General features: G+C 48.4%; 1 protein-coding gene and 1 long non-coding RNA gene across 10 annotated transcripts in view; one reads left to right on the top strand and one right to left on the bottom strand.

Moving 5' to 3' along the window:
* LOC102151902 overlaps nt 1-3,878 on the bottom strand; it is a 42,094-nt gene extending 38,216 nt beyond the window's left edge. Inside the window, exon 1 of the long non-coding RNA XR_005353438.1 lies at nt 3,740-3,878. This is a non-coding gene — a long non-coding RNA (uncharacterized LOC102151902). The remainder of the gene's footprint in view (nt 1-3,739) is intronic.
* Nucleotides 1-14,780, top strand: part of ALPK2 (alpha kinase 2) — a 142,390-nt gene that overhangs the window by 86,430 nt on the left and 41,180 nt on the right. The window lies entirely within an intron of this gene.

The following is a 14,780-nucleotide window of genomic DNA, read 5'->3' on the forward strand; positions in this document are numbered from 1 at the left end:
CCCTACACACAAATGGATATTTTACATCCTTTTTTTCTGGTATTACGTTTTCAAAATGTTACACTTATATTGTATCTCAATCTGGATGCTAACTATTCACTGGAAATGAGCTTTATTCAGATTTCATGAAATTAGCAATCGAAAGAGTTAATTCACATACCCAAATTGTTCCAAACCCACTTAAAAATTTTACTGTGTGAAAAAAATTTTTACTGTGTGTATCACATGTCAGTTTTTGAATTTACATGTGAATTAATTAAAATTAAATAAAGTTTAAAATCCAGTTCCTTTAGTTGCACTAGGAACATTTCAGGTGTTCATTAGCCACAAATGGCTGATGTCTTCTGGATTGGACATCTCAGCTCTAAGTTATTTTTGTTACAATTGTGATTTTTAAAAAGCATACTGCCCCAGGCCTCAACCTGGGTTTCTTTTTTTTTTTTTTCTCTCCTAAAACTGATTCGATGACAAATTATAATTTTCCTTTTATTAAAAAAAATTAAGTTTTCTTTTTCAGGGTAGTTTTTGGCAAAATTGAGCAGAAGATAGAGAGAGTTCCCATATACCTCCTGCCCCTACACAAGCACAGCCTCCCCCACTATCAACATCCCCCACCAGCATGGCTGGTTATGATCGATGAACCTCCACGGACACATCATTATCACCAGAGTCCATGGTTTACATTAGGGTTCACTCTTGGTGAAATCTGATGTGGATTTGGACAAATTCTGTGGGTTTGGACAAATGTATAGTGACATGCACCCACCATTATGGTGTGTGGTTCTATTTTTTTTTCTTTTTTTTTTTGAGAGAGAGAGAGAAAGAGAGAGAGAGAGCGGAGGGAGAGGGAGAGAGAAAAATCTTAAGCAGGCTGTATGCCCAGTGTGGAGCCAGACCTGAGACTCGATCTCACAATTCAGAGATCATGACCTGAGTTGAAATTAAGAGTTGGACGCTTAACCGACTAAGCCACCCAAGTGTCCCTGTGGTTCTATTTTTAAAAGAAAGGGCTGCTTCCTGTATCTCCTATATTTCTGGCCGTGGTCTACCAGTTTGGAACAAGTGGCAAACAGTAGCAATTGTCACCCCACGAGCCCCTCCAGCCTCCCAGCCTTAACCCCAAGTAGGCTCTACTTTCAAGGCCAGGTTCTAAGGCAGCCCCCCACTGCCAGAGCCTTGCGTCCCAGTTGGCATCCTGGCAGCCCTGCTGCTTGTTGGGCAGGCTCCACTGTGTCTCTTATATCACTTTAAAAACAACATGCCACCCCGCCCCTGAGCCATCTATCAGGTTACCGTCAGGACAAAAGGGGACACATTCCAGTTGTCTTTGAGGTCACAGGTTATTGGGCTTGGGAAATCAGATGTGGAATAGAAAGCTGGAGGGGAGAGGGCCTGCATTTCCCTTAAAAGTGAGTTTTCATCATAAAACATCAAAGGGCTTAGGTCTGAAGGTCAAGATTCAGCATCAGCATCTGCCCAGAGGCAGGGAATCTATGGCCCCTTCCCTCAGGGATTTTGGGCTTGTGTGGGATAGTGCTTCTCATGCTCTCACGTGCATGCCCGTCACCTGGGAGGTTGTTGGAAAGCAGCTTCTCATTCACCAGGTCTAGGGAAGGGCCTGGGATCCTGCACTTCCAGTAAGTTCCCAGGGATTTCCAGTGAGCACACTTTGAGCAACCAAGGCTTCCCCCAGAAAGTATTCAATGTCCCCTGGCCTTCCCTTCCACCCTCCCCCATCACAGTCAACTGCCCAGTAGTTAATAATAGCTGATGTTTATTGAGTTTAAATATGTGCCAGGCACTGTGCTAAGACCTCAGTAGGTTAGGTTAGCTTATTTAATTATCTCAACAACCCAACCAGATAAATCCTGTGGCTATCTGGGCTCTGGGTTGGGAAGTGGTGCAGCCGGGCTTTGAACAGAGTCTGCTTGACTCCAGGCCCTCTGCCCTCACCATGTTACATAGCCCCCTAATTCCATTTTATTTTATTTTTTAAATTGGTTTTATTTATTTGAGAGAGAGAGAGAAAAAAAAAACACAAGCAGGGGAGGGGAGCAGCAGGCAGAGGGAGAGGGAGCAGCAGACTCCCCGCTGAGCAGGGAGCCTGATGTGGGACTCGATCCCAGGACATGGATCATGACCTGAGCTGAAGGCAGGTGCTTACCCGACTGAGCCACCCAGGCGTCCCCTCATTCCATTTTAGGTCTGAGTTCCTTAACTGTCTTTAGGACAAAAATAAACTCTGATAACTGTAGCTGCCTCTGGTGAAGGGGACTGAATAGGTGGCAGGGGTAGGAAGGACGCTTGTCACTCATACCCTTTCCTCGTGCACCTTGTGAGGGTCTTACTGTGTGTGTGTGTGTGTGTGTGTGTGTGTGTATGACCTACTCACATAAAGTAAAGAATGGGGGAAAAAAATAAGCCCATGGCCTTCACAGTCAGAACCATACATCAATATAGGGTCAGTATCAGGCCAGTTCCCAGGGCAAGGGGGTCAGATATCTTTCTCCAAATTGGGCCTCCAACATCATTGGTGCAATGGTGAAGGTTCTTCAGGCTCCGGCCATAGCCTTCCCACCCTCGGGGAATGTAGGCAATATCCTCTCCTAAGACACTCCCCACATGCGGCTGCAGCAATCTTCCTGAAACCTGAATCTGGGACTATCATTCCCTTGTTTAAAAGGACAACACTTTCCCAGCCCGGGCCAAACCTTGCTGAACCTCTCTCTACGGGACTAAATCTGAATGCTTTGCACAACACATATGGCTCTCCATCTCCAGCCTGTAGGCTCTTTCTCCTTTTTTAAGATTTTATTTATTTATTCGTGAGAATCAGAGAGAGAGAGAGAGAGAGAGAGAGAGAGAGAGAGAGGCAGAGACCCAGGCAGAGGGAGAAGCAGGGTCCATGCAGGGAGCCCGATGCAGGACTCGATCCCAGGACCCCAGAATCACTGCCTGAGCCAAAGGCAGACATTCAACCACTGAGCCACCCAGGCGTCCCCAGCCTGTAGGCTCTTGCCACTGTCTCCTTGCCACCTTGCCCTTTCCACGAACCCCATACTCTCGTCATTCCAGATAACCGGGGGTTCCCTGCCCCACTGTCTTATTCGTGCTGTTTCCTTGACCTGCCCTCCTGATGGAACATTTGCTGACCACCCTTAACCTTCTTTGCCTCCTTACACAGAAAGTAAATTCCAAGAAGCCAGTCCTTGGCTGCTCATACTCTTTTCCCAGCGGCTATGATGAGGCCTGGCACATGGAGAACTTTCCATAAGTGTTGGCTGAATAAAGGAATGCAATAATTAAGGCATGGCAATGCAGAGGCAGCAAATAAATGGATTCTGGATCTTTCCCTCATATGTTTGTCCCTTCCCCTCTCCCTGAAGGGGAATTGATTTCTCCCATAACATTTTTAAAAAAGATTTTATTTATTATGTGAGAGAGTGGACACAATAGAGAGCAAGAGCGAGCACCGGGGAGGAGTAGAGGGGAAGCTGAGCAGGGAGCCCAACACGGGGCTCGATCCCAGGACCCCAGGATCGTGACCTGAGACACAGGGTTCGATCCCAGGACCCCAGGATCGTGACCTGAGACGTGGGGTTTGATCCCAGGACCCCAGGATCGTGACCTGAGACGTGGGGTTCGATCCCAGGACCCCAGGATCATGACCTGAGCCAAAGGCAGACACTTATCAGACTGAGCCACCCAGGCGCCCTCCCCCATCATGCTTTATTCCTACCTCTCTGCTAGCCTGTTTGCTTGCTCAGCTGGGCTGCTACCCCGTAGGCACGTGGAGGCAGACTCTGGGTCTGATTCATCTGTGAATGTCCAGAGCAAACACAGTGCCTGTCACCATGATCTGCTCAACTGAATTAAATCTCATTAAAGAGGCAAGACAAACATGAAAAATCACATTCCCCCACCCCCTCCGATGTGCTGCCTCCACGGCAGTTGCAGAGCTGAGGAGCGGGGTGGGGGCGGGCGGGAGGTAAAATTGCAAATTCTGTAAGTTCCCCTTTCTGCTGATGCTTGAAAAATTATCTTTCTGAGTCAGCATAGGTATTTTGATACTGCCTTGAGATTTCAGGCGTGTGTGTGTGTGTGTGTGTGTGTAAGTGATGGCTTAAAAACAAGTGCTTTCACATTTACCATCAAACTGATGGTGTTGGTAGGGAAAATAATCTTCCTGAGAACCGCTTAGTACTTCATCTGTTCCATTTCTTTTTTTTAAGATTTTATTTATTTATTCACGAGAGACACAGAGAGAGAGAGGCAGAGACACAGGCAGAGGGAGAAGCAGGCTCCACGCAGGGAGCCCCATACGGGACTCGATCCCAGGACCCCAGGATCACGACCTGGGCTGAAGGCAGATGCTCAACCACTGAGCCCCCAGGTGGCCCCATCTGTTACACTTCTAGCTCATCTGACAACACACATAAGGAATTCCCCAGTCCCTGCCTCTCGCTCAGCAGGTGGGAGCGCATCCAGCTCAGGCCTGGGCTGGTCCCATTAGGACGTCCTCAAGCGGCTGGCACCCATCAGAGGGTCCAGAAGCCGGGCAGCGATGAGGGCTAGACCTTTGGTTGTACTGAATTCCCTTCTCCCAACAGGCCACTTGGCACAGAAGCAAGCAGAACCTCCAAGCGAGAGCCAGCCTTCCCATAAGATCCTGCTGCTAGGACTTCATTCTAAACCTCACGTGCACACCATCTCGTCAAGTGACAAAGTGTCACTGCTGAGCAAACTGAGGACTGTGTGGGAGGGAAGGCCCATAGGACAGGCTGGGAAAGGAATGGGATGCTGTTGAGGGTTGAAAATTGTCCCCCCAAATTTATGTCCACCTGGATCCTCAGAATGTGACCGTATTTGGAACTGGGGTTTTTGTGGATGTAAAAAGATGAGGTCACAAAACAGGAAGGATTTTTCCCTAGAGCCTTCAGAGGGAGCATGGCCCTGGGGACACCTTGATTTCCAGCCTGTGGCCTCTAGATCCCAGAAAATAATGTGTGTTGTTCTAAGTCACCCGGTTGGTGGTCATTTGTCTCTGTAGCTCCAGGAAACGAACACGGTTGCCAACAGTGTGTGCAGGGATATGTCAGGAAGAAAAATGTCTGTTTTTCCATTTCTGCCTCCTGGGTCCACTTCCAAAGTAGCTCAGGAGACCGGGGTCGCCTCAAGGGTGAGGTGAAGATGGCCATAAGGGTTGTGGAGAGGAAAGCAAACAGATGGAAAGAAAAAGGTGTCTGTTCTTATTTTTGTCGAGGCAGGACAATAATTTTTAGTTGGATTTTGTTGAGAGAGGGGTTTTTCTAAATTCCTTTCCTCTTATTAGGCCAGGGAGCCTTATGTCTGCACCATCAGTGGGAGTGCGTGAGGGTCTCAACAAGAGTACGCCCTTGCTGCCTCCACGGCAAGGGCCCTTGGAGATGCTGGGACAAACAAAGCTGACAGAGTCAGGGTCTCGAGGGGCACATCATCCAGGCTTCACGTCTCCTGGCGTCAGGATCGGGCTAGCACGAGCTAGGGAAACAGCGAGAACAGATCTTTCCCCTGCTTCCACTCTGGGACACGGGGAGTAGCCCACCACCCACCTACCAGCGTGGACGACTCAGACGCCAGCTCCCACCTGGCCCAGCAGAACCAAGGGCCCGGGCATCCTTAAAGGGATGGTCAAGTGATTGGCTCAGAGGCAGGCCTAGGCAGAGAGAAAGCTGTGACTCCCCACACAGCCCTCAAATTCCTATATGTGATTGAGAGCTCAAGAGGAAGACAAGGTCAAAAAAAAAAAAAAAAAAAGAGGAAGACAAGGTCAGTTCCAGGGGAAAAAAAAATAATAGTACAGGGCTTGCATTTCCTCGTGCCTATGGGAAGAAATATGAATTTGCAAGCCGTCATCAGTGCAAATATCAGCTCAGCATATTTTCTGCTCTCCTGGTTCAAATCACTGCATTGAACCCCAGACATTGTCTTTCTTTCTTGGGTCTCCCAGTATTTCCCTAACAACTTCAGCTTCCCGAAACTTCTCTGTTTCCTCCCCGCTACAAGGGGAGAGGTGATTTTGACGGCTCCGTGAATTTCTGGTCCTATCACCACATTCCTCCTTGCCCTCCACCCAGCCTTTGATCCCCTTCATCTTCACAGTGCGGAGACTTTCAACCTGAGCCTTCCAGCGCACGGTGTAACTGTGCAACTCTGTGCCCGTGGCACGTGGACGTGGCCCCCTTCAGTGCCTGGTGCCCACTGGTGCACATGTACCGATGTCTTCCCGGCAACCTGCATTTGGAACCTCAGTCACTCATGGTAGAAACAAGAGGTGCTTCTTGCTCTCTGCTCTCTCTCTCTCTCCTCAAAAAAGAGCAGTTGGCAAAAAAAAAAAAAAAAAAAAAAAAAAAAAAAAGCAGCTGACTTCGGTTTAGATCAAAAGAAGACTGAGGCCGAGCAAGCAACAAATGATTAGAGACAAAGAGACTTAAATTTTAGGAGAATATATATATTAACCAAAGCACAGGCCCCTCGAGCAACTATTCAGGTAGCAAATCATCTCGACAGAGACCAAGAAGAGAACCCTACTCCGAAGAGGCAAAATTTTCCTGCCTGTGTTGGCAAAGAAGCACTGGCCCAAGAACAAATTCGATGGATTTCACTCATTCGGCCTATTTTTTGAGCACCCGCTGGGTGCCTTGCACCAAGGTGAATAAGACGCCCTAGGAAATTTTGCTTCTCCTGCTGAACCAGGCTGTCTCTGAATCTAATTGGGGAGCTGTATTGCCTGCTGGGTCTCTATACTATCCTTCTAGAACTGAACTTTCTGGAGGGACATTCTCGAACCAGAAGCCAAACGTGAGCATAGAGCTATCCTGCTACTTACTAGAAGAGACAGATGGAAGGGAAGGGACTCTTCAAGCCCCAGGCTTGCATTTTCTCATTTTTGGCAATGATCATCCAAGACAAGTGACCTGCCCATATTTACGTTTATATTCAGATTTTCCAAGCGCCAAATTCCGTCACTGGTGTGCATCACGAAGCCACGCTGAACAGGCAGGGTAGGAGCGTAATAACCATGACAGGTATTTCCTGTTTCTAAAGTTGACAAGAACTTGCTTTGTACCATGTATTATTGTCGGTGGAGTACAGTAATTGCTACTACGCTGGTTTTGATTTTGCTCACAAATTCTAGAAACTGTGAAGAGAGAGACTGATTTGAAAATGCGCTCCTAGAACCTGACTAAGGGTTAATCCCCCCTGTTATCCAACCTGAAATCTACTTAGAAGTTTCAGGCTGTGGGAAGTAAACCCCACGACTCACCCCCAGCTCCAGACCCAGGGCAGGAATTCAGTCCGTGGCCCCGTGGGCTCCGAGGAGGAGAGATCTCTGGGCTCCAGGGGGCCTGGAAGCCCCTGAAATGATTTGCAAAGTTCTGTAGGTAAAACAAAATTGGAGGGGAAGAGCCCATAACTTTTCTCAACTGTAAAAAGGCTGAGCAGATTTGGGGACTGACAGCCTCTGACCAGAAGGCTTTCACTGGCTTGGACTAGGCCTGGGAGGCTCCAGAGCTCTGCAGGGTGGGGATCGGGAGCCGTCCGCCGGCACAGTGCAGCCTGCTGGATGCACGAGGCCTTCACGGCAGGGAGGGAGAGGCAGCAGCGTGGGGGGGCAGGACGAGAATGAGGACATGGGGCCCCACGGTGCCCAGCCCACCCTCTCCTTCCTGGCCTTCTCTGGGGTCCCCACAGGCTCCTTCTGGGCCGGGTAGGTGGGTATGATGACAGGCTGCGTCTTTCTCTCTAATAGTTCTAGTTCATAGAGAGGATTGGGTCTGGAAGCCTTAGGAGTCCAAGAGAAATCCCCTCCAAGGAGGAGGTGAGCTTTAAGGCCCATTCCAGTGTTTGTGTTGGTTACATGGCAGCGGGACACAGAACACCAGGGCCGTCGGGGCCAAGAGATGCTCTGCAGCCTCTCACTTTCCTGTGGAAGAAACAGCCTCCGAGAGCCCCGGTGACTTCTCCAAAGCCACTTTCCACGGTGCAGCAGCTCCAGGACCAGAGCCCCGGGGTTCCTGAGGCTCACTCCTCAACCTACCACCGATTCCGCTTTCCTGGAACCTCCTGGTCCAATCCCAGTCTCTCCAAGACAGCAGCAAACCAAGAGACTACTCAGCAAAGGAATCCGAGAAAAATCGCCGGCCTTCCCAATTCTGTTTTCCTTATGTTTGCGTATCTCCCCGCCAACTTCCCCAATGAGCACGGGGAAGGATGAAGGCTGCTTTTCGGACCCATTGTACTTGGCAGGTGCATGCCATTTAGGTCGTCTCGTGTGCTGGGGTAGCTGGTATATTTGTCCTTAACTTTATACAACCCAAAGTCCCACTGGTGGGCTTTGCTATGGCATTTTACAGACGTCAGCTACATCAACATACGTAAAGCACTTAGAATAGTATCTGCCCCCTGTGAAGGGCTACACTGGGCTTAGGGATTGGTAGTAGTAATGGCACTTGCCCCCCACTTGCTCCGCTCACAAGCTAATGGTCCTTCCCTGACACCGTGTTTCCAGGCAAAGATTCCACTGATCTCACAAGAGGCCCTCAGCCCCAGGAAAGGACATTTATCTTGGAGACCCAGGCCTCTCCCAATAAGGGATCAAATGGACATTTAACAGACTCTACCACTTTTCCAAGAAATCAGGACCGGATTGTAAAGCCAGCTGGCTGAAGATTTCTTGTCTCCTGGGAGAGAGTGGAATGAAGAGGGGCAGGTCAAGTGACAGGGGGTGTTCGGGATCAGGTTTCAGGGTGAAGATTTTAGACGAGTGTCCTCCACTTTCTTCTCTGTTATTTTACCCTTCAAAACCTTTAAGTGACGCTCCTTTCTGGGCCACCCGGCAACTCCTAAAAATAAACTCAAGTTCCTAAAATATTCTAGTTTGCCTGGAAGCTTGCATTGGCTGGGCAGCCGGGCGATTGCAGTGTTGCCGCCACAGGTGGTATGGATTTGCTCTATCGGATGACAAATGACTGAATGACGCTGCGGCCTAGTGAGGGCTCAGCAGATATTGAGGAAAGTGAGCCGTGGGGCGAGGCTGCAGCACCCAGGATGGCTGGGAGTGGGGAAGGTCCTGCCTAAAGATTCCTGGAACCACGGCAGGGGGAGGGGGATTGATGATGTGCAGACAACTGGCAAAGAACATGGTGCTATTTATGACTAGTCCAGATAAGGAAGAAAGAACATTCAAAGAACATTTAAAAGGAAAGAAGAGTTAGAGAAAGAAAATTACAGCGCCCACTCCCCCCCCCCCCCCTCCCCCCCCCCCCCCCCCCCCCCCAGCCACCAGCCAGAGCACACATCAGGCTCTGGCAGTGTTCCCAGTTAAAGCAAGGATCTAAGTGGCTCGACGCCCCCCCCACCCATGGTTGTATTTGGCCTTTAGAACCTTGGCCTCTCCTTTGATGATCTATCTTCTCACATTTCCCCATTCTCCCTCCCTCCCTCAACTTCAAGTTCACCTTGCCTCAGGCCGGTTTGATCCCCTGGCATTTGGACTAGTCCCTTGAGTCCCCTTTCCAGGAACCACCCCCCTTGCCCTTTGTGACATTGGCCATCAGACTAATCTCTACCTAAAGCCACCCAAAGCCACCCACACGCCTCCAGAAGGTCTCCAGGGCCAACCTCATATGCCTTTTTCTTCAACCCCCGGCAGTATATTTTCCTCTCGTATCCATTAGGAGTGCTTTTAGCTGCAGTTAACGGCATAACCAACTACCGGCCTCAGATACAGGATCTTTGCTGTTCACTTGACCAGAAGTCTGGGTAGAAGGTGTCAGTGTTCTTCCAGTGGCTCAAAGATGCCTGCAAGCTCCTGAGTCTGTTCCCTCATTCTGTTCCACCAGCCACAGTGTGTTGGCCTTCATTTTTGTGTGACTGTTGCCTCTTGACCAGAAGATGACAACTCAGCCCCAGGTGGCACACTTCCATTACAGGAGGAAGGATGAGGGTAGGCAAGGTACCTGCCATATCTGTGCCTTCTCCAAGGAAAGCAAAGCCTCCTTAGAAGTCCCTTAGCAGGGATCCCTGGGTGGCGCAGCGGTTTAGCGCCTGCCTTTGGCCCAGGGCGCGATCCTGGAGATCCGGGATCGAATCCCACATCAGGCTCCCGGTGCATGGAGCCTGCTTCTCCCTCTGCCTGTGTCTCTGCCTCTCTCTCTCTCACTGTGTGCCTATCATAAATAAAAAAAAAAAAAAAAAAAAAAAAGAAGTCCCTTAGCAGAATTCTCCTTGTGTCTCATTAGCAAGAACTGACCCTTGTCCCCATCTAGCAATGGGAGGGTATGTGGTCTTCCAGCTTTTTCGGTTGGAGGTTTCAAGGGAGAAGGGGACTGGGGTGCTGATGAGTTAGTCAACCACGGTGCCTACCACATCTGCCACACTCTGCTCAGTAGAAAGGTTTCCTGAGACTTCAGAGAAATGTACAGGAACTATCTAAAAGTTGATATAAGTAACATAAAGGTGCAACGTCTGGGGGCACCTGAGTGGAGGAGTAAGTTAAGCATCTGACTCTTGACTTCAGGTCACGATCTCATGGGTTGTGAGATGGAGCCCCACGTCGGGCTCTGTGCTCAGCAGGGAATCTGCTTGAGGTTCTCTCTCTCCCTCTCCCTCTGTCCCTCTCCCCATCCCCATCCCACACACACTCTCTCTTAAAAAAAAAAAAAAGAGAGAGAGAGAGAGTGCAACATCTGGTTTTTGTACTGTGGGGATTGCACCTGTGGAGTAGGAGAGGAGGATTCGGTGGTGACCTTGTTTCCTCTCCCAGAGCAGCACTGATAGCTAAAATCCATCCATTTGGCCGTTGGCTCAACTTGTCAAGAATTGTTATTTATCTTTTCCATGTACATCTTGTCTCTTCAGCTGGATTACAAGCTATTTGAGAAGAGGGATCTTATCTCATACCACCTTCTATTGTTAGTGACTCAAATTAGTCTCATGCACTTTGTTGGCATTCAGGACGCTCCCGTTAATGAAGAGGAGTGTAACCTTGCACACCATGGGGTGTGTGAAGAGATGACACACCTTTCCGTGGAATCCGTGACAGGCATACTTAGGAGGCCAAAGTTTTGCAAAGGCCAACAAATGAAACAATGTGTTTGTAGAGTCAGAGGCATGTCAATAGAAAGGGGATTGGAAAGTGCAGCGCAAGCAGAGGGTAGGTTTTCAAGGCCGGTGCTGCTTTCAAAAACAGGTTTGGAAGTGTTACTAAATTCGGTTCAAATGTGTTCACTTGAACCTTGTATTCATTCATATGTTTATTCATTCAGCAAAATTAATGGAACCCCTACTATGGGCTACTAAAGTTCTGGAAACTCAGAAATGAGTAACAGAGCCCCTCCCCTTAGAGCCTGTGAGGAAGCTGACAGATAAACAAGTGGTCATGTTGCAGAGCAGGGACCATTACAATCTTCTACCCAAAGTGTCTGAGGAGCCCAGAAATGCTGGCTTTCGAATTAAGGGGGAGTTCCCAGCCTTTGGGTGGTGTTTGCTTTAACTTCTCTTGTTAGGAACCTTGAACTGGAAAGGGCTTTATAGCCAGAAAGACTCCGCTTTAAGGCCTGGTTCTGCCACTGGCTCGGGGACCTTGGGGAGTTTTCTAACCCCTGCACATCAGCGACCTCCTGTGTCAGTTCTCAGTTTACAGCCTCTCAGTCCTCATGCACCCTTCAATGTAGGCTTACTGGGAACAGAATTTTATTAACCATTTCTCTGAGCTAGTAAGCCCGGTGTAGAGCGCTCTCAGCAGAAGGCGCCAAAAAGACACTGCAGGAGGAGGATGATCCTTGGCATTTTGAGCATGATGTGTGTGTGTGTGTGTGTGTGTGTGTGTGTGTCCACCCCACAGAACCTGCTCCAACCACAGGGCTCAGAACATGGCCCATCTGCAGCCTTCTAGCCCTTTCTACTCAGACACCAGAGCTCTGCTGGCCTCCTCTCTGAAGGGCCCCTGTCTGCACCAACATCCAGACTCCCGTGGCCCCAGATACGCAGGGCTGTCACTCCCCATCCCTACTCCCACCACATGTAGCCCAGCCCATGCACTCTGAAGGCCCCAGCCTCTGCCCCTGCCAGTGTCTGGACTCCTGCTGCACACTCACGCACCGGGTGCTGACTGGCTGCTCCCCACCTGCATGTGGAAGGGCAATCCGTTGCTCACCCAGCAATTCCAGGCCAACCCTGGCCTGGCTAACCCAGTGAACAGCTCTGTCGTCTGGTGACCTGTTTACACCTTCTCCAGCTAGGTCTGAGCACCTTGCAAGCTGTCCTTCCTTGGTACTCTCCCTCCCCTTAGAGTACAGTAGGGTTTCCTTGTATCGTACTGTCACCCTTCTACGTAGCTAACCATTATTTATATTCAACTTCCTTTACTTGATGTACTGTGTGGTTGCTGTCTCCTGATTGGAGTCAGGCTATTCAGGAAGAGATGATAGCATCAGTATTTCAGATTTACTTGGCCAACCCAATGAGAAAGTCTAGCCTCTGCTAATCGGTGTGGCTCAGTTTTTCTTTGTCCTAGTCACTTCTTTCTTTTTGCAGAGAACAAGGCAAACAAAGTTCGGTGGGATTGGAGGGGATGATATGGACAAATGTGTGGTTAGCCTTGGAGGAGGAGACAGAGGGTCAGAGAGGCCCACGACATTACTTGGGGTCATATATACAATACTGTACTGAACTGAACTCAGGGGCCCAGTCCTCATGAGCCCACCCTTCATGCACCGCACTGGGCCTTCTTCTGGAACCTCAGACGTTTCCCTTCTTTCCACCTGAATGAGAACAGTTTTCTGACTCACAGAACTTCCTGAGTCCCAGCACTCAGTCGATAATGAGAATAGCCGAGCAGCCAGAGAATCATTTATTGGAGTTCTTTCATAATGACTTCACCGAGAGATCTCCTCCTAAAAGAAAGGCCTGACTCACTTGAAAAGTGTGAGTCTGTGGTTTCCCTCTCTCTCTGAGTCAGCCTCTGAATGACACCCAAGGAGCCTGCCCCTGGAGTCTCAGTCTTGACAAGTACATACTGGGCTGTTAAAGTCTCCACTTTCAGAAAATTCCATTGTTTCAGATCAGATTTATGGGATTTCACATCAGCAGCACACCTTTGGTGTGGTTTGTTGGACATAATTTCCGAAAAGCCAGCAGTCTTATGTTTCCCTGGTGCTTAGAATAGAACTTGGTACGTAGTAGATGCTCAGTAAATGCTTGTCAAGGGGATGAATTTATATGGATTTGCCATACTTTTTTTTTTTTCTTTTTTTTACATATGTGGGGCTTCACTAGGCTATTTTAAAGTGGGATTTTATTTTCAAAGCAAGAGAAGAGAAGAGAGAGTATACCTTAATAGGAACATGACTATTTTGGAAACCAAAGCACAATACCATGGATATGCTGATATATTACAGTGACCAGACTCACTCTGATCAGAACTTATTTGTCCTGTGACTCACCCTCTCCAGAGGCTAGTGTCTGCTAAGTGTCAGCCTCTAACTCTGTTGTTTGGTAAAAGGCAATAATGGGTGGGTAACATGCCGATAAGTAACATAGTGGCTTTTTAACTGGAGCCCTTTGGAAAAAAATTGTCCGGTGCCTGCCAGAGAATTCTACACAAGGCAGCTACTCCATAAATGTCTGTTGGCACTGATGATAATGCAATGATGACAAGATCTTAAAATAAAGGACTGACATAGGCGGTAGAAATTCTGGCCAGGGAAGAAGGCTCAGGAGAGGGTCGCAGTATTTTGAACTGGACAGTCTTTTCCTCATTTCTCAAATCATGACCAGGAAGCTGCTCACACTTTCTATGCTTAATATTTCATTATATTTGTACTACAGCTCATTAGGAAAAAAATGATCCAAAAAAGGAGATGAAAAGAGGATTCTCTATATGTGTTATAGATGTTCACGGATCGAGGTGAAACCATATACAGCTTAAAACTCCTTGACACTAAAACCAAAACAAAAAACCTACCCTTGTTTCTTATTTCACAGAAGCTATCTTTCTTGTTTTCCTTTTTCTATGTTAATGTGATGGGGATATAGAAATGATTGCCTGGGTACAGTGATGCTTGGGTGGCTCAGTCAATTAAGTGTCTGCCTTCAGCTCAGGTCATAATCACGGGGTTCTGGGATGGAGCCCCAACTTGGGCTCCCTGCTCAGTGGGGAGCCTGCTTCTCCCTCCCCCCGGCCCTTCTCATGCTCTCTCTTGCATGAATAAACAAATAAGTAAGTAAGTAAGTAAATAAATAAATAAATAAATAAATAAATAAATAAATAAATAAAATCTTTTTAAAAAGAGAAAGTAAATATATTTTTCTTTTTAGAAACACCAGGATGTGAACCAGTAGTGCCCCCTGCTGTGGTTTAAAAGTCCCTCCCCCACTTTTTTTAAGTAAGTTTTCCCAACGTCAGGATCTGATGGAAGTCCCAAGCCCTTAAGATTGAGAGGTCTAATGGGTGACATTGGGTTGAGCTGTCCGAACTGGTGCGTGGTTCATTCAGTCCTTTCAACAGGTGCTTGTGGCACAGCTGCTGGGCGCTAATTGCTATAACAGGCCTTGAATACAACCTAGAATGGGAGCTCCTTCTGGATGGGTGGGCATATTGCCCGTGTGTATCTCCATCCCCTGGGACGCCCCCTAGTACACAGCAGGCATTCAATAAATGTTTGTTGAGTCGACGAATGGCCCCAGCCCTCATAGAGATTATAGCACAGGAAATTATACTAAATTTCTTCTTGTTC

The sequence above is a fragment of the Canis lupus genome, chromosome 1, assembly GCF_011100685.1.
Source record: "Canis lupus familiaris isolate Mischka breed German Shepherd chromosome 1, alternate assembly UU_Cfam_GSD_1.0, whole genome shotgun sequence".
Taxonomy (NCBI): Eukaryota; Metazoa; Chordata; class Mammalia; order Carnivora; family Canidae; genus Canis; species Canis lupus.